Source organism: Sciurus vulgaris, assembly GCF_902686455.1.
Source record: "Sciurus vulgaris genome assembly, chromosome: 12".
Classification (NCBI taxonomy): domain Eukaryota; kingdom Metazoa; phylum Chordata; class Mammalia; order Rodentia; family Sciuridae; genus Sciurus; species Sciurus vulgaris.
In genome coordinates this window covers 95,694,856-95,713,555 of record NC_136473.1, presented here as the reverse complement: position 1 = coordinate 95,713,555, position 18,700 = coordinate 95,694,856, and the positions used below count along the sequence as shown (strand labels likewise).

At 38.5% G+C, this 18,700-nt stretch overlaps 1 protein-coding gene across 5 annotated transcripts in view; it reads left to right on the top strand.

The window, feature by feature from the left end:
- The window catches only part of LOC306642182 (cytosolic phospholipase A2-like), a 106,198-nt gene that overhangs the window by 43,411 nt on the left and 44,087 nt on the right, over positions 1–18,700 (top strand). The gene's annotated exons all lie outside the window — the stretch shown is intronic.

Sequence of the window (18,700 nt, the reverse complement as noted above, 5' to 3'; positions counted from 1 at the left end):
GGACAAAGTCATTTCCTTGAGTGGGAATGCAAACTCACCGCAGAAGCTTAGCAAGAGGCTGTGTGGTGTTGAGAGCCAAAGGTTTTGAGAAGTGGTCCTGAAATAAAACCAGCCCACCAGGTTCTGTGGTTTATCTCTAGCTATGGTTTAAATGCTAAGTGCAAAGAAGCTGGATGCTTGAGTTCTTTTAGAGGGGGAGAGTGGGGTGGGGGGAGAGAGAGAGGAGAAAGGAGGAGAAGGAAGGGGAAGAGAAAAAGCTGGAAACCCTTAAAATGAACTAGTGCACTAAGCAAAACAAAAACCAAATAAAAACAAAACCAAAGAAACCAGAAATAACCCTAGATAAAAATCCATAGAAATCCATGGTGTGTAGAATACAGAGCCTTTTATCTGAGGTAATTAATTAGTGACGAGGAGGGAGTAGTCACACCTTGGCGTGACTTCCAGCTCTAGTCAGCAGGAATTGAGCCTTTGTTCTCTTCAAACTCTTGTTGGATTCTTTACCTGGCCGGTTGCTAGGCCTTTTCTACACTTCAGCAGATCTCAATGGCTTTCCTGTTCCTGGAATCTGTTTCCTTCACGTTCTAGTCTATAGACTTGTTGCTATTGCCCTTTGAAGTTCTGAATGTTCCCTTGTCCTTACTGGATCCCTAGCCAAGTTCTTGGGTCTGGCCTGTAGGGCATCTCTCAGCCTTTCGTCTGCTTCCCTAGGTTCCTGGGGACACATTAGTGCTCCCTCAAGGTCAGCTTTATCGATTTTGTAATTGCAATGTCATTCTTCAACATAGGGCTGGGTTGCCTCTCAGTGGCAGAGCACTTGCCTAGCATGCGTGAGGCCCTGGGTTCCCTCCCCAGCACCACCACCAAAACAAAAGAAAAAGCAGCTGTGAAAAATTACAATGTGAAGATGTCTAAAACAATGAGGAACAACAGTAGACCATCACAAAGGAGAGTCTTCCTCACAGTCCTGCTATCAGGAGATTTCTTTCTTCAACCTGACGTAAATCCTTCATTTGGTATTTGAAAGTCACTTCCTTCTTTTCTCAAAATTTAAGATTCAGAAAACAGCTGGTTACCATAATCAAAATGGTATTTTTACAAGGGACTAAAATAGTGTTATTGAAATATTGACTCTTGTATTTCTGCAAAGTTCAAACCCCGCCTACCCTTTTTTTATTAAGTTCAGAAGACATTTCTCATAAATCCTCTTAAGAAGAAAGCGCTGTCGTTCTGTCATGAAGTGAAAGTCATTGTGTACTTTATTGCTGGTTCATTCCATATTGGTTAAGCGATGGGTTAGCTCCGGTTATCTAACTTCCTCTTGTCTAATTCCTCCTCTGTAAAATGAAGGGGAGAGTTGTTGAACATTGTTTTTGTTAATTTTGTATTTTTCAAAAACAACCCATTGAGTCTCGTCAGCAGAAGCTGAACTGAAACCTTCTTACAGATTTTATTAATGTCCTTGGCACTGTTCTGTAGCTTGTTGATCAAAAATGGAGAAAATATAAATTTCACATTTTGAAGCAAATGATAGTACTTCTACTTCATTTCAATCTGTATTTGCTATATATCATGCCTGAATACTCAAGGTGTGCTACATGTTCATTATGTTGAATGCAGAGGTAATTGGCACAGGAAAAAATTGTTTTCTATCATTTTACCCCTTATGGCGGTTTAAATTATTCCGTCCCCCAAATTTTTATTTCAGATTTCAGAATTACATTGGTTTGAGGTAGTCCGCAGACGTAGAAGAAAAAAAGTGTATTTCAAGACCAACACATACATACATATCACTTAATATCTACAGGCTGCATGACTCCATGCGTTTCATCATAATTGGTTTCTTTTATAGTCTGATGTTTTTATTTCATGAATTTTAAAATGTCACGCTGTGTGAAGGAGTTCCCAGGCTTTATTAGACTGCCTAAAATGCCCACAACACATGAGAAGATTAAGAACCTCTGAGAATACTCTTCTCAAACACATATTTTCTATTTATAGAGTTCTTAATCCTGCAAAAGACCAGGCTTCTTATTCATTTCTAACGTGGATTGCTATTCACAGTATCCATAAATTCTTACAAGGTGAGAAAAGGATGGAGACTCTAGATTCCCGTGTCATGTTGTATTGTCCAGGACTTGGAGAGTGTGGGTCTTGTGTTTGACGGTTTTTCCCTTGGCAGTGATGTCTGAGGCCCATGCGCGGGTGTACGGCCCCTCTGAGCTTTCAGAACTCCTGTTGTATATTTTTGTCAATTTGTTTCACTTCTAGTCAACAACAATGTTTTGAGCGACAGGATTAGCCTGAAATAGTTACTGTGCTAGTTGGAAAGCAAAGTCAACCCAGAATGTTGATAATTTTTATCCAGGAAAAAAAAAAAACAATGGCTCTCAGGAAATATTTCCATCCCTAGGATGGTTTTGCTGGAGGTTTTCCTAGGACTGTTTTACCATAGAGAAAAGATAGGGCTTTCCCTGCTGTGGCAATCTTGAGGAAGTCATGAAAAAAGGTAGCAATTAGAGAGGGGGTGGAACCCTCAACAAAACACCAACACTCCCTAGGGGGCCTATTTGCAAAACTTCCATTCTGGAGAGAGAAAGCTCTAGAAGAGCCATTCCTTTTTTTTTTTTTGGTACCAGGGATTGAACCCTGGTAAGGGTTGCTTAACCTGTGAGCCACATCCCCATATCCCCAGCCCTTTTCATTTTGAGACAGGGTCTCACAAAAGTTGCTCAGGGTCATGCCAAGTTGCTAAGGCTGGCTTTGAACTTGTGAGTTGGAATTACAGGCATATGCCACCTGGCCTGGCAGAGAAGCCATTCTCAAAACACATTTCATCACTTAGCATTTTGTGCCACGTTGTTAAATACATTTGAAAAGCTTTAACACAAAGTACGTGGACATTATCATTTTCTTTTAAGTAGAAGGCAGAGCATCTTTAGTTTACATTTTCTGTAGGAGCATAATATATTTGGTACCTGTCAGTGTGATACGCCATAACGTTCTGTGGGGGAGAAAGAATTAAAAAAAATTTGTCTAGTATTTGTAAGTAAATAACAGCTGTACTTTGAATCTAGAAAAGTATAAAAAAAGTGACACTTTTAAAGCTTTATTTAACCAATCATTTAGAGAAATTCAGTGTTCATTTCCCTCAAATCCATATGTTGAGCCTATGCTATACCACCAGGCAATAACATGATAACTAAAAATTTTATCACAACTAAAATGCATATGGCTTTTTCTTTTAATTATTCCCTTTTATCTTTAGCATGTGGGATAGGGTTTAAAGAAGGAATACCTGGTTGGAAGAGAAGAGGTATGTTCACCTTTTCCCTGGTTGACCTTGGATAGGCTTGTGTATTCTTCAGCCCTCAGCTTTCGAATGTGCATAGTGAAGAAACTTCTAGGTGGTGATGATGAATATTTTCTCCAACTTCAGGATTTTTATAACCTTCAAATAGAGCCAGAATGGCCTTTTGCTTTTGATCACCAAAAGGTGAAACAATGGAAAATAACAGCAAGCCAGAACGATCAAGGGAAGACCGCTAGCAGACTGGCTTGGGACCCAGGAGACATTTCTGCTGTTTATAAGGAGCTTGTGGAATGGGGACGGCCAGTTTCCGGACTCTTAAAATGACAGGTGCCCCAGATGAATACTTCCCAGTTGTGAAGCAGTACAAAGACCTGCATTGTGTACTACTATGTTTCATTCATATAGAATGTTTGGGTTGGTGAGAGAGAGCGTTTTAAAGAATCAGATGAGAATCAGATGATTCTTTTTAAAAAATATGTCCCATCTCCTTTATCCCTTCCATAATCCTGGCTTGGATGCAGATCGTACCACATCTGGACTTCTCTTATGGGTTGTGTTTTTCCCTTAGCAAATGCCACCTCCCTCCATCAACTATTGCATGCGTGTTTGTTTGTGACTGTAATTGGATAGAGGGTCTTTAAGGAGGTGATTCATTTAAAACAAGAACAGTGAGATGGGCCCTAAGTCGATCACACTGGTGTCCTCATGAGAAGAGAACGTTTGAATACAGAGAGATGCCTGGGAAATCCTATGAGGGGTCAGGGAGAAGGCTGCCATCTGCAAGCCAAAGAGAGGGGACTCAGAAGAATCCAGACCTGAGTATTTTGATTCTGGTCTTCCATCCTCTAGTACAATAAGGAAATAAATTTCTGTTGCTTAAACCACCACTCTGTGCTATTTTGTTGTAGTAAAAGTGGTTCTTCCGTCATGTCACCTCCTTGCTAAGGCTTTCTAATAACTCTGTTTATTGTATAATATCTCAGAATCTCTGCCTGTCCTTTAGGGTCTTTTGTAGAATGGCAGAATGAGATAGAAAGAAAGAATTGGTATGAGACAGAAGGTCAGCCCTTTAGGGCCGTCTAACCCAGGGGATGTGGGAAAAGTTTCTTACTCTTTCAGAGGAATAGTCCTCCTCAGGTAGAGCACGAGTGGGAAGTCCGCCTTAGTTTAATTTTCAATTAAAATAATCACTTAAACTTTCTCAACCAGGTGTGTTTATTTTAATCTAAAAAAATACTGATAATAATTACTGTCTTGTTAGGATAAAAAATGAGATGGTATATATAAACCACTTACAGACTCAATACCTGGGAGATGTTTAACAAGTGTAAAATATAAAAACATAAGTACTTGTTAATTATTGCTAAGATATCCAGTTTATCATTCTAGAGCCTATGAATAGACTCTTCTTCCCTTTGATTATTTAACATGTTTTCTGGCAGATTGTCCCCAGTATACCTGCAAGTGCCCAAGTGTTTACTTGCTCTTCCATCAAAGGTAATGGAGTAATCCCCCGGTCCCAACAGGAGTGCAGGGAGAGCGGAGCAGAACTTCCTCATGTTGCTCATAGCTGGGGGAGACATACACCCTGTACAATGGGAATATAGAATATGAGATTGTGCTAAGGAATGTCATGGAGAAGCACAAGGGTCCTGACCTAGTAGGTAAGAGATGGCTCATCTCTGAGAGTGAATTCATGCAGAACCTGAATGCCTCACAGACATTTCTTCTTTTCTTTAGTTCTTTTTCTTTCTTTCTTTCTTTAAGTACTGGGGATTGGACCCAGGGATGCTCTACCTCTGAGCTACATTTCCAGCACTTTTAATTTTTTATTTTGAAACAGAGTCTTGCTAAGTCACCCAGGCTGGCCTTGAATTTGTGATCCTCCTGCCTCAGCCTCCCAAGTAGCTGAGATTGCAGGTGTTTGCTATCTCCCTGACCATTTCCCTTTCTCTACATCTGTGCCCTTTCAGCTCAGATATTTACTGTGTCCAGGAAGTATTTTTTTTAAAGAATTTGTTATTTTTAGACATACATGACAGTAGAATGTATTTTGATATGTTATACATACATGGAGTACAACATATTCCAATTAGGATCTAAGATGTCTTTTTCTATTTTAAACCACTGGAATCTGTACCTTTTCTGAAAACACTAGTAGGGATTCCATATGAACTCATTTGTTTAAATAATGAACTTTCAATAATATGAATTGGAGAGATAAAGAAGCTGTGTAAGAGACTTTAATGGTAAAACTAGAGAGGCAAAAATCAATTTCAATGGAGTTGCAAGGACTTTGTCTGGAGGGTAGCTGGTGTCCTGCTTCCTGCTAGGGATGTGGGGTCAGGTTCCCTCGGGCTGTGTTCTAACTTGAGAAGCAGACCTGATTAGCAATCTCTGCCTCTGTGTCTGGAAGCATGCTTTTACTACATTTCCTTGGAAGCAAGGAAGTTCATACCGGTTTTCTGTACGGAACTGAGTATGGTTTGAGAGACATTCCTAACGTGAGCCGCTCATTTACTTATCTTAATTCCTATTGTTTCTTCATTTCTCTTTGCTCGCCAGTGGTATCAGACTCTTTGCTTAGCCTAGGTTAAAAAGAGGAAGTAGGAGAAGGAGAAGGAGAAGCAGCAGCATTAGCAAAATCACTTAAGAATTTAGCACTTTGGTAATGCCTCGGTGACTATATATGTATGACCATCAATGGTGGAAACATGATTCCTTGCCTTTTTTTTTCCCTTTTAGAACATTTTTCTATACCAAGCATGTGGAGAGAGCTTTGAACTTGGCAGTGGATAAATCGGTGCCCCAATGTTTTAAATCTTTTGGATTTTAACAGATTAGAGATAATAGTACTTTTAAATTTCCATCAAAAGCTCCTTCTTGTCAAGTATGGAAAGTTCAAAAAGTACACGGTCTTTATAAAAAGTGCTCAAAAAATTTGCCTTCTTAAAACTTCTTAGAAATCTCCATAGAGCCAAATAATTCTCACAACGGTTAGGCACTTTGGGAGAAAGCATCAGTGTTATAAACAATGACAATTATATTAGGTTATTATTTTATTTATTTATGGTCCCTAAGGTACTGTGGTTGATATTTGCATACCGTTTTCATGTCATTCTCTCGTTGCCTATGTGAGGTCCAGACCATTTCCCGATTCTGCAGATGAGGAAACGGCATCAGGAGCCCAAAGATAGAGAAGGGAGGAGACAGACGTGAACTCAGTCTGGCTCCAGTGGAGAAGGTTCTGTGGCCTCTGCTCTACAGGTGGAATGGAGGGAAGAGAAAAGGATCCTTTGGGTTCTTCTCCTTCTTCCCTCTAGATGTGACAACCCTCATAACAGCCCCTCCCTTTCCTCTTGTCATATCACTATACACAGAGAAGTGACCATACCCTCCAGTCTGGGGTTTTGCTTCTTATTCACTTTTTCTGAGAAACCCATCTTGCTCCAGCAAGATGACTGGAGAGGTTTTGGTCAGACCACACACCACTCAGCATTCACTGAAAGCCAGTGTCACATTACACAGGCTAGTGTGTTGGAAAGTGTACCCAGTTCTCCTCTCATTAGTGTTCAGGAAGTTTCTAATTATAGGGTTGGGGGTGGGTGGGAAGGAAGAACAAAAATCTGAAAAACAAGGCATGAGCTTCATATCTCTTTCTTTGGACTTGAAAGACAGTGTACATACACCAAGGCTGGTGATTTAGCTAAGTTATAAGAAACAAAAACACAAAAAGCCTGCTCTTTTAGGACCATTCATTAGAGTCGTTGTGCAACCTGGTTGCAATAAGGTTTCCAGGACTGAACTAATTGTGGGGATAAGACATTTTCCTGGTGTTTGATGTGGATACTTGGATAGAGATGCCTTAATTCCACAGAAACCCAAAATATCTGCTGCTACTCTTAACAGTTAGAAGAGGGTGGGAGAAGGATGAGTGGATGCCGGTTTCTAACTGGAACTGAAAATGTAGTCACTGTCTGACTGTAAAAACTGGTGATTTTTGTCCTGAGGAAAGTGACTGGGCACCAATGATTTCTCCATAGAATTGCTTTGTTCCTTCCTTTGGCAAGAAAATCGTGCATCTAAATTAGATCTGTCTACATGCATTGGGCTTTCTTAAGGTTGATTTAAAAATTTGAAATATTTTCAGATAAGAACTTGCAAAAATGTGACCGGGAGTTCCCATACACCCTTGGCTAGTTCTCCCCATTGTAACATCTTCCATAACCACATTACATTACCAAAAGCAGGAAACTGCCATTGGTACAGTGGTATAGCTACAGAGCTTATTTGGATTTCATCAGTCTTTTCTGTGTGTTAGAGTTTACCCAGTCTGATAACCGCTGGCTTTTGACTGTAGGGTTAAATCCATTCACATTTAATGTTGTTAGTGAAATGATTAGATTTCTGTTTGCCGGTGTGCTTTCCATTTTCTGTAAGTCTCATTTCTTCTTTTATGATTATTTATTTATTATTTTTCTGCTCCTTGTATCAAGTACATATTTTCTGGTGGTTCATTTTAATCCCTTTGTTGGTATTTTAATTACATTTTTGAGTGATTTTCTTAGTGGTGGTTCTAAGAATTAAATTATTGCAATGTGCATCAAATAAGTAATAGCTTAATTACTGTATAATATAGAAACTTTGCATAGAATTACCATCCTTCCTTCCTCCTTTGGTGCTTTTTTCCTGAAATATATTACATCTATATATGTTATAAACCCAATAATAAAGTATTATAATCTATTTATTTATAAATTCTATGTCTTTTAAAGAAGTTTAGAGACCAAAAGGAAAAAAATAATATTTATAGAATATTTTATATTAAGCTACATATTAACTACTTCTGGTACTTTCTATTTCCTCCTGTGGATTCAGTTACTATCTGGTCTCATTTCCTTACCCCAAAATGGCTCCATTCCTTCTTTTCTGTGCTATATATGTTGCATCTTTAAATAAGCCCAACAATACAATTTTATAATTATTATTTAATAAAATTGACATGCATCAGTAAGAGAAGAAAAATATGTACGTACTAAAAAATTGTAATACTTAACTTTATTGGTGCTCTCTCTTGTTTCATGTGGACTTGAGTTACTTTTCTGCTGTCACCTTTTTTCAGCCTGAAGAACTTTCATTACCATTTTCTTTCTTTCCTGTGCGTGTGTGTGTGTGTGTGTGTGTATGTGTGTGAGATGCTGGGGATTGAATCCAGGTCCTCATGCATGCTAGGCTAGGGTCCTACCACTGATGAGAAATTGTCTATTAATCTGTTTTTGGTTTTCATGTCTGTTAGGAATGATTTTTCTCTTGTATCTCTCAAGATTTTCTTTTTGTCTTTGACTTAACACATTGACTATGATGTGTATTTATCCCAGTTGGAATAACTGAGCTTTTTGAGGTGTTTTAAATCGAGTTTTGAGAAATTTCATCCATTATTTGTTATTTCATCCATTATTTTCTCTCTTCTCTTGCTCTGGGACTCTCCTGTGGATGGCTCACATGGTTTTTGTGATTTATATTCATTATTATTTTTGAAAACTTGAAATTTTGGGTTACACATAAGGTATAGAATATATATTGTGGCATCTTTGGAAACTATTTGGGTCTTTCCTCTGGGGAAATTATCATTGCCATTGGTTTGTTTTAGTGACTTTGGTTTGTTTTGCTCTTGGGAGTCTTCGGCAGTGTTCATTCTCTATGATGTCCAGTCAGATGTTTTGTCTTGTCTTTAATTCTTATTTTTCTTTTTAGGCTTGTTTTCCTAAGGGTTACTCCTGGGTAAACATCATGTAGCTGTTATTCAGTGGTCTGCCAGAGACTTGTTCAAGTATCTTGAGTACGTCTTCTGCTCTGCCATTTGGTCTTCATGTGGCTTTGGGAAATACTTTCAGAATTCAAGGAGTTTACAAGTCCCCCCTGACTGTTACTTTCTGCTTTCATGAGGCCTCACGCTTAATAGCATTGTGTGTACCCACTGCCTTCCAGACTCCCAGGAATCACTTGGGCCTTGGCAAAGCTTTCTTTAATTGTCTCTTTCTTCAGATCTCCCTTTTAGCCTTCTGGCCGACCTGCTGTTTTTGCTGTATCCCAACCAGTATGGATTCCATGCTAGCCCTGTACTTCTATGATTATTGGCTACTCTGGTCTCTGTTGTCTTTGACAGCTTCGAGGATGTGCAATTTTCCTGCTCCAAACACAATTATACCCAACCCTGATGAGCAAGTCAGCAGAACTATAGATTCTTAGGGCTTCCCTGCTGTCTCAGTGAGAACTCCATGCTGAGGAACTGGGGGAGAGTAGGAACAACCCATCCCTAAAATGTCACAGACGTCCATTGTTCTTGAGATTTAGCATACTTTAAAAAAAGTGCTTTCCTTTTGTTGTATACCTTTTGGTCAGTTTCCAGTGCCTAAGTGGTTGCTTATGATAATTCTGTATGATTTCTGTCAATGCTTTCTGGGGAAAGGATTTCCCGCGTTTCTCACTCTGCCATTTTGGAAGTTGGTCCACCTATGTATTAAACTTTGAACAGGAAACTTTGACCAATTCCCTAAGATAGCAACTTAAGATACAAACTACTGCACTGCATTGTGAAACAGCTTACTTTTTACAGTTTGAAAAGGAAAAAGATAGACAAAAGATCATTATATCATATTATATTAAAAAAATTACCTACTTCATGGATATTGGAGGAATACAGTAGTAGAGATGTGGGGAGAATTTTGCTATTGTTATTTGTTGGTTTTGGAGAGCATTGCTGTAAGTACAATACTCTTTCTCTTGGGGAGGTAAATAGGGAGGATAATACCCCCCTAACCTCCAATCAAGAGAGGGACTTTGAAAGGAAACTTCTTAAAAAGCTCATGAGAGGGTTTAATATATTATCCTGTAGTAAGCTAGTGTGTAGCCCAGCTTGAAAAATACAAAGGGACCCAGATAGTAGTAGAGAGTTGCACTGTTGAAGTAATTGAGTTCTCAGGGTCTGCTGGAAGAAAGTGTTCTCCATGGACTAAAAAGTCTTCAAGTGGTTTACCTAGTGGTGTGCAAGAGGCTCTGGAAAAGAAAACTGCATGTGGACCTCAGGATGCACTGGGCTGTTGAAGGACACACAAGTCCCCAGCTAGAGCAGAGGTGCATTTACACAGGTCAAGGAACACAGAGAGAGGAGAGACTTCAAAACTAGACTACTCTGAAGAGTTAACAAAAAGCATCCATGAGGGAGAGAAATAGCTTTAACCTGTAGAGGCCCGAGGTCATGCGGTTTAGAACCATGGAGCAATTACTTTCTTGTTCCCATTTTTCTCTTCCACTTCACCCTTCTCTAACATGAGGGGATAAAAACCAGAGTTATCAAGCTCAGAAGGGTTAGACCCAGGGCAGGGAGGAGAGAAAAGCCAGTGACCTCGCTTTTCCCTTCCTTCACTAGGTTCTGTCTTCAACTCTAAAAATGAACCTGGTTTTCCAATGTTTGAATTCATTTTTTTTTTAACATCCAAAATTTAACAAAACTTATGCGTCTGAATAAGGTTTCATTAAAACAGGGGAAGGGTTAAACCTAGATAGAATCAAAAGAAAGTTACTCTAGGACTAAAATATTAAATGTCACGGGTAATGTTTATTGAATATCCTATGTTTCTTTTTCTTCTTCTTCTTCTTTTTTTTTAATTTTTTTTATTTTTTATTTTTTTTTGGTACTAGGAATTGAACACAGGGGCATTTGACCACTGAGCCACATCCCCAGCCCTTTTTTACATTTTATTTAGAGACAGAATCTCACTAAGTTACTTAGGGCCTCACTAAGTTGTTGAGGCTGGCTTTGAACTTGCCATTCTCCTGCCTCAGTCTCCCGAGCTGCTGGGATTACAGGCATGTGCCATCAGTCCCAGCTAACATCTGATGTTTCTAATGTCGTGGTTTTATACATACATAGAGGGGTGCCGGGAGAGAGAGAATATTACATTATAAGAATCTTAAAGTTAGCTATCTTAAGCCTATTTCCTGTTGTTGGCTTTAGTGCCGGGGTGTCTCCCTTCTCTCTCCAAGACTGATTTCAGGATATAGTTGTGGCCAATAATCAGGTAGTGAACAGAGTAGTTATGAATTGAGTTGTTGGAAATGAAAAGAGGAAATAAAGTCACTGATGGCAAACTGTGGGCCCCAGCAACAGAGCTCCTCCAAATGTTTTCAGTACTCATCTCACCCCTTCTGGACTTGCACTTGTTCTGCTGCTTATTTTTTTTAAGTGGAGATTGACAGCGTCCTTTGACGTTAGGAATAGTTAGGAATGAACGAGAACATCAGTGGAGAATGCTGGCACCATTCTGTGAAACTCCTTCATGCATAAACATGCGCCACTTTGAGTAATGTCATCCATCATACTTCTACCCATCCAATACATCTTTACCTTGACTGCTGTATTTCAGGCACTGTGCTAGACTCTAGGGTTAATACTAGGAAAAAAAAATGGGTCACTGACTTTTTGACTTTTTTAGTTCTCTCAGGAAAGGCAGCTATTGTGTAACTGGAATGAAAGACTTAAAGAAGTCCAGAGTACAAACGGAACTGATAGGAGGTAGACCAAATGTACTCTGAAGTTCCCAGAAAGCTGCTTTGGGGAAGTGACATTTAACCTGAAGAATGCATCTGAGTTAGCCAGGTGAACAGGAGCTGCCTGCCAGGCCCTACATGATCTGCCCTGGCCTCTATTTCCAACCTCATCATAAGACACTTTTGCTTTTGGTCACCAACCTCCTGTCTTCTCTCACTTCCTCCAACTGCCTCCTGGCAACATTGCATTATTCTAAACCCACTCCCCCACCACCCTCTATGGCTAGTGCCTTTCCAGAGCCTGGTCTCAAGTTACTCCATGCTTTGCCTTGGCTTGTTTTCATCGTGTCACAAATATCTATTTCTAATTGTTGCATTTATTTCTTGGATTGCTTGTTTTCGGATGGCCCTCTAGACATGTAAGCTCCAAGAGGCAAGGAAGTGTGTCTAACTTACACTTCTGCCTCTGTAGCCCCTGGAACAATACTTAACACAATTAATTGTGGTTTGGATGTTGGTTGAGTAAATGGATGGATAGAGTAAATGGATGGGTAGAAGAGGTGGGACAGCATCAAACATTCAAAGAAAGGGAAAAAACCCAGTGTGGCTGTACCAGAAAGAGAAGAAGAGAGTGGTGGGTTGAGGATAAGGAAGTAGATAGATGTCTAATCATGAAGTCTTTTAGGCCAGTATTTTTCAAACTGTTGTGGGTGAATCATGACGTCAATTCAGTGGGTTGCTACCACCATTTAAAGAAATGAATAGAAAAAAAAAAAGCATGAATATTGAGTGTTATATTGTGATACAAAAGGGTTGTCCTGCTATGGTTTGCAGTAACTTGGTTTAAAGGCACAGTTGTAGACCATGTTGAGGATGTCCAACCTTCTACTACAGGAGTGGAAGCGCATGGAAAATACTCTCATCGAACGGCAGGTTTGAGGATTCCCTTCCAGCTAAGGACGTGGGTCACACACAGCATCATTGCTTGTAGCATCACGGGAGCGTTGGGTAGCGTGCTTGGCTGTGCTGATTGCCACCTCTAGATTACTCTTCAGGTTTCTTGAAGGCAGGAGGTATGCCTTTCTCACCGCTGCGTTCCCAGCACCTAGCACAGACTAGATACTTTGCAAAGACATATTTATAGACTGAATGAAAGATTTCTTGGATAAAGCTACTGTTTATGCATTTAATGGTCATGGAATCCAGCAAATGCTCTTCTTCTCTGCCAGTTTCTATGCCAGTGTCATTAGTATCTTTTTTTGTTGGTTGTTTTTATTGCAGTGCTATGAATCAAACCCAGGACCTTGCACCTGCTAGGGGCACATTACCACTGGGCTGCAGCCCCCAGCCCATGGACTTTTTAAGTCAAAAAACTCTGGTGAGAATAATTACCATGGTCCCATTTACTTCTTGGGGTTTCAGTCTGTAGGATCATAGGATTTCATAATACATTTGGTTTTGGTTTATCATTTGCTCCCAAGCACTGTACACAGTGCAAAGTACATTCTGCATATTTGTTTGTTGGATGATGAATGCGCCAAAATTTTCTCATTTTCCATAGTCATAACAATGATTACAACCGACAGAACAATTTTCAAGTGAATATGTGGCATTTTTATTAATCAGTCCCTGTGAATTTTATCTTGAAGGAGAAACTGACAAACATTGAGTATCTAGTATGTGCTAGATTTCTCCATTGTAATTAATTCATTTGGTCCTTATTAATATTGAAGATACGGTGCTGTTCACATTTATAGGAGAGCAACTTGGGTCCCAGGATTTGAAATTATAATTTAAGTCCCTTTGGATACCATATCCATATCATCATTTCCAACAAATGATGTTGCTTCCATGAGGAGAGTGATGTGATTTTCCCCTGAGGTACTGAACTTGATAGCACTACCCTGCCATTGCTTTTACAACTACACGGACATTTCAGCTTCTAGAATAGAGGGGATTAATACTACTGCAGCAGTTTAAAGGTCCCATGCTCTTGGGCTCAGGAGATTTATGTGGTCTATCATATGCTTGGGAAGAGGATTTATAATCAGAAATTACTTTACTTCTGAAGGTAATGATAAAGGGAAATAAGGATGGTTATGGTAAGTGAGTCATATGATTTTTATATCATGCCATATATAAGGATATATCCCATCACAACTCTGGAGTGTTAATTGTGTTCTGACTCAGGAACTGCTTATATACACACCCTGAATTAATCAGCATAAAAACATTAGCCATAATGGAAGGTCAAGTCAATGATGATCATTTACTTTTAAATATTTTTCTTAGTTGTTGATGAACCTTTATTTATTTGTATGTGATGCTGAGAATCAAACCCAATGCCTCACACATTGCTAGGCAAGCACTCTACCACTGAGCCACAATCCCAGCCCATTGCTGATCATTTTAATAAGATGTAATATCTTAGCTGGGCGCAGTGGCACATGCCTATAATCCCAGCAACTCAGGAGGCTGAGGCAGGAGGATCGAGACTTTAAAGCCGGCTTCAGCACCAGCAAGGCCCTAAGCAACTCAGTGAGACCCTGTCTCTAAATATAGTACAAAATAGGACTGGGGATGTGGCTCAATGGTCGAGTGCCCCTGAGTTCAGTTCCCAGGACCTGCCCCCCACCCACAAAAAAGAAATAGCTCAAAAAATTCTGATAATGAGAAGTACTAAATAGGATCATATAACCTGATGTAGATATTAAATTCAAGTACAAATATCAGAATCGCAAATTACCTTATTGTAGTTTTGCCTGTATCTTTTTATACTGTCACTTCTTCAATATGAAAAGTTGTTTCAAGAACATTTAGAGGGCTGAGGCTAGAGTTTAGAGGTGGAGCGCTGGCCTAGCATGTGTGAGGTACTGGGTTCAAATCCTCAGAACCACATAAATAAGACAAAGGTATTGTGTCCATCTATAACTAAAAATATTTTTTAAAAAAAGAATATTTAGAGATTAATCAAAGGCACAATATAATACAGCAGCACATGAATAATCATGCTTGAATGTTGGCAATATGTAGATAATCAGAGAAAAATAATAAGAGGAAAAGAGAAACAGCATTAGAATAGAATGATGCCATGGCTAGAATATGTTTTTTTTTTTTTTTTTTTTTTTTACTTCTGAAACCCAGGTTTAAGTTTAATCCCTGTCATGAAGTATTAACAGGGTGGAAATTTAATCTGATTAGTGTGTAGAGGTGGGGCCCTGGGCAGTGACTAGGATTAGATAAGATCATTAGGGTAGAGCCCTCATGATCGAATTCTGGTGGATTTGTGAGAGACTGGAGGACACATGCATGTTCCCTGTGCACTTCCCAGTGATGCTATGTAGTCCCACAGGGCTTGGTCAACAAGACCATCAGCAGATGTGGGCCCTTGACCTTGGACCCAAACTGTGAGCCAAAATAATTTTTTTTTATATGTAACCTAGTCTCAGGTATTTCATTATCACAGTGAAGTAGATTAATACAGAGGGGACTAGAAGAGATAACTAGAAGAGAGTATGACAAAGTTTGTGAATGTGTAGGAAAGAACTTTCCTTGGCTTGATTAAAATGTGTTAGTGTAACAGGGCCTGAAAATTATTTCTCTCAGTTGTGTAAACGTGGTCTCCTGCCCATTCATTCTCTTATTCTTTCATTTAGCATAACTGTGTAAAGTGGCTCTCTGCACCTACCTGGGTCCGAGGAATTTCACAGTAAATAAAACAGAAAAGCATCTGCTTCATGGAGCTATATTCTAACGAGGGAGGGAGGAGATATAGATCTTTTAAAATACAGCAAAAACTGCGGTAGATGTTAGACAGTAATAGAACAAGAGAAAGTGAGGTTTCTGCCAATTTTGCATAATATGACCAGGGAAGGCCTCACTGGAAAGAAAACTGAAATTAATGAAAATAACAGCCAAATTCAACAAAATAACAGAAAGGTGATAACTGAGTATCTTAGTCATCTTGGTGCAGCTGTACCCAGAAGTGACTGGATAATGGGAAAAGAAGAGAGATTTATTACTTGCAATTCTGGATACTGGAAAGCCAAAGATCAGGATGCCAGCAGATTTGTTTGATGAGTCCATTCTCTTCTTCCAAAAGGCCATGCTATATGCTGTGCACTCCAGAAGAGAGGTAGGCTGGATCCTTACGTGGCAGAAGGGAGAGGGGCCAAGAAAGAACGCCTCCCTCCATGAGCCTTTGTCCAAAGGCATTAAGCCTCCACCTCTTACTACTGTAACTTTGGCATTAAATTTCAACATGAGTCTTGGAGGAGACATACATTCAAACTATAGAACAGAGGTAATTGGTGATGGGATAATGTTGTCATTCACATTTTCTGTCAGGTATAAAATAAGCAAATGCAAAGCAAAGATCATTGTGATTTATTAAGATAAAATCAGAATGATGGTTTGGCCTTATCTTTTTTATCCTTTCTTGATTATGCTGTTTATTTTTAGTTCCTGATTTGATCGATCTTGACTATCAGTGATTTCACTTGATCATTGCTTACATTGGGGATATAAATCTAAATGTTTAAAATAACATTTCTGAGTTCCTGTTTATTTTTTTTAATTTGTTCTAATTAGCTATCCATGATGGTAGAATGTATTTTGATGCATTGTACACAAATGGAGCATAACTTCTTATTTCTCTGGTTGTACACGATGCAGAGTTACACTGGTCTTGCAGTCATATACGTATCTAGGGTAATAATGTCTTTCTCATTCTACTCTCCTTCCCATCCTCACTGCCCCACCCCTCCCCTCATTTCCCTCTACGTAATACAAAGTTCCTTCATTCTTCCTTACCCCCTCCCCTCCATACATCAGCATCTTTTTATCAGAGAAAACATTAGGCTTTTGGTTTCACGGGATTGGCTTATTTTATTTAGCATGATATTCTCTAGTTCCATCCATATACCTGCAAATGCCATAATTTCATTCTTCTTTAGGGCTGGGTAGTATTCCAATATACAAAATGTGTATATGTACCACATTTTCTTTATCTATTCATCTGTTGAAAGGCATCTAGGTTGGTTCCATAGTTTAGCTATTGTGAATTGAGCTGCTGGAAACGTTGATGTGCTGGCTCACTGTAGTATGCTGATTTTCAGTCCTTTGGGTATAGACTGAGGAGTGGGATAGCTGGGTCAAATGGTGGTTCCATTCCAAGTTTTCTGAAGTGTCTCCATATTTGACCTTATCTTAATTTAACAAATTGATTTAAGATTCTGTATACACCTTTAACCTGATGAAAATGCATGTTGAAACATAAAATATAAAGAGCCTAAAAAGTGATTATTATAAATAGCATTCTTCCTTTAAAAGATGTCTTTTTCTGATTAAAATAATTAAAAATAATGATGGCTGATAGATCAAAATGAAGAAGAGGGGTATTCTTATTTTTGATAATTTTAAAATAGGAGACTATGGGTCATTTTTACCTTTCTTATAGTATTGCTTCATATTTTTCACATTAGAAAATGAGTTTAAAATACCAAGGGTATACAAGGAGAGCCTACTTTTGTTAAAAATGTCTCAAATTCTCTCTTTTCCTTTTACTCTCAATATATGAAAATGTGTTGAAATAGCTTGGAATGATAATAAGGACTGCACTTTATTCTTCATTTATTTCAGCTGTTTGTTTCATAACAATGAGCATGAATCATTTTTATAATTTTTTTAAAAGGTGATGTGATGTTTTAAAAATAAAGAGTAAGCCAGTTTGCAGGTAAATGGATGGAGTTGGAAAATATCATGCTAAATGAGAAAAGGCAGTCCCCCAAAACCAAGAACCAAATGTTTTATCTGATCAGTGTATGCTGACACATAATGGGGGTGGGGTGGGGGTAAGGGAAGAATGGAGGGAAGTTGGAAATGAGGGGAGGGGAAGGAACAGGGGAAGGAAAGATGTGGAATGTGACAAACATCATACCCTATGTACATGTGTGATTACATGACTGGTGTGACTCTATACTGTTTACAACCAGAGAAATGAAGTTTTACACCATTTGTGTACAATGAATCGAAATGCATTCTGCTGTCATGTATAACTAAAAGAGCAAACAATAAAAAAAAAAAAAAAGAGCGAGCCAAACCACCTAGGCAGGAGGATCACAGTTCAACTAAGTGAGACCCTGTCTCAAAAAAAAAAAAAAAAAAAAAAGGTCTGGGATTCTGGGACAGTTAAGTGCCCCTGGGTTTAATCCCTGGTACCAAAAATTAAATAATAAATAAATAAGTGGTTAAAATTTAAAAAAAAAAAAAAATGTGATTTATTCTGAAAGACATTTCAGAATTTACACACTAAACTTAAATAATAAAGATATTTAAATAGATGTTCCAAATTAGATGTGACTTATAGAATGCTTCAGTGTGTGTGTTATTATATAAAATTTCAGGGAAAAATTTTTATGATGAAATAACAAAGATGCTCTTTGAATAATTTTTATTTTAATTTAAATAATATGGAATAATTGTAGAAGAAGAGAAAAGAAAGTATAGGGAGTATTTCTCTATTAAAATATTTTCATATAACTGCTTCCAAAATAAACTGGTGCCTTACAATGAACAAACATTTTTTTTTCAATGTCATTACTAAAGTTCACATTCAATATGAATGTGTTTTTTAAATTCCTAACAAATAGTTAAGGTGAAAGAATCTTCATTTCTTATTGTGAATATGTGTCATGTTGACTAACTGAGAAAAGAAACAGCATGTGACTCTTTAATTATAAATGATACAAAAATAATTTCAGTGTTCCGTAATTTCAATGAATTTCTCATAAACTCTTTTGCAAACAAAAGCAAAAAACCCCCTGTAGTTTCCTAATA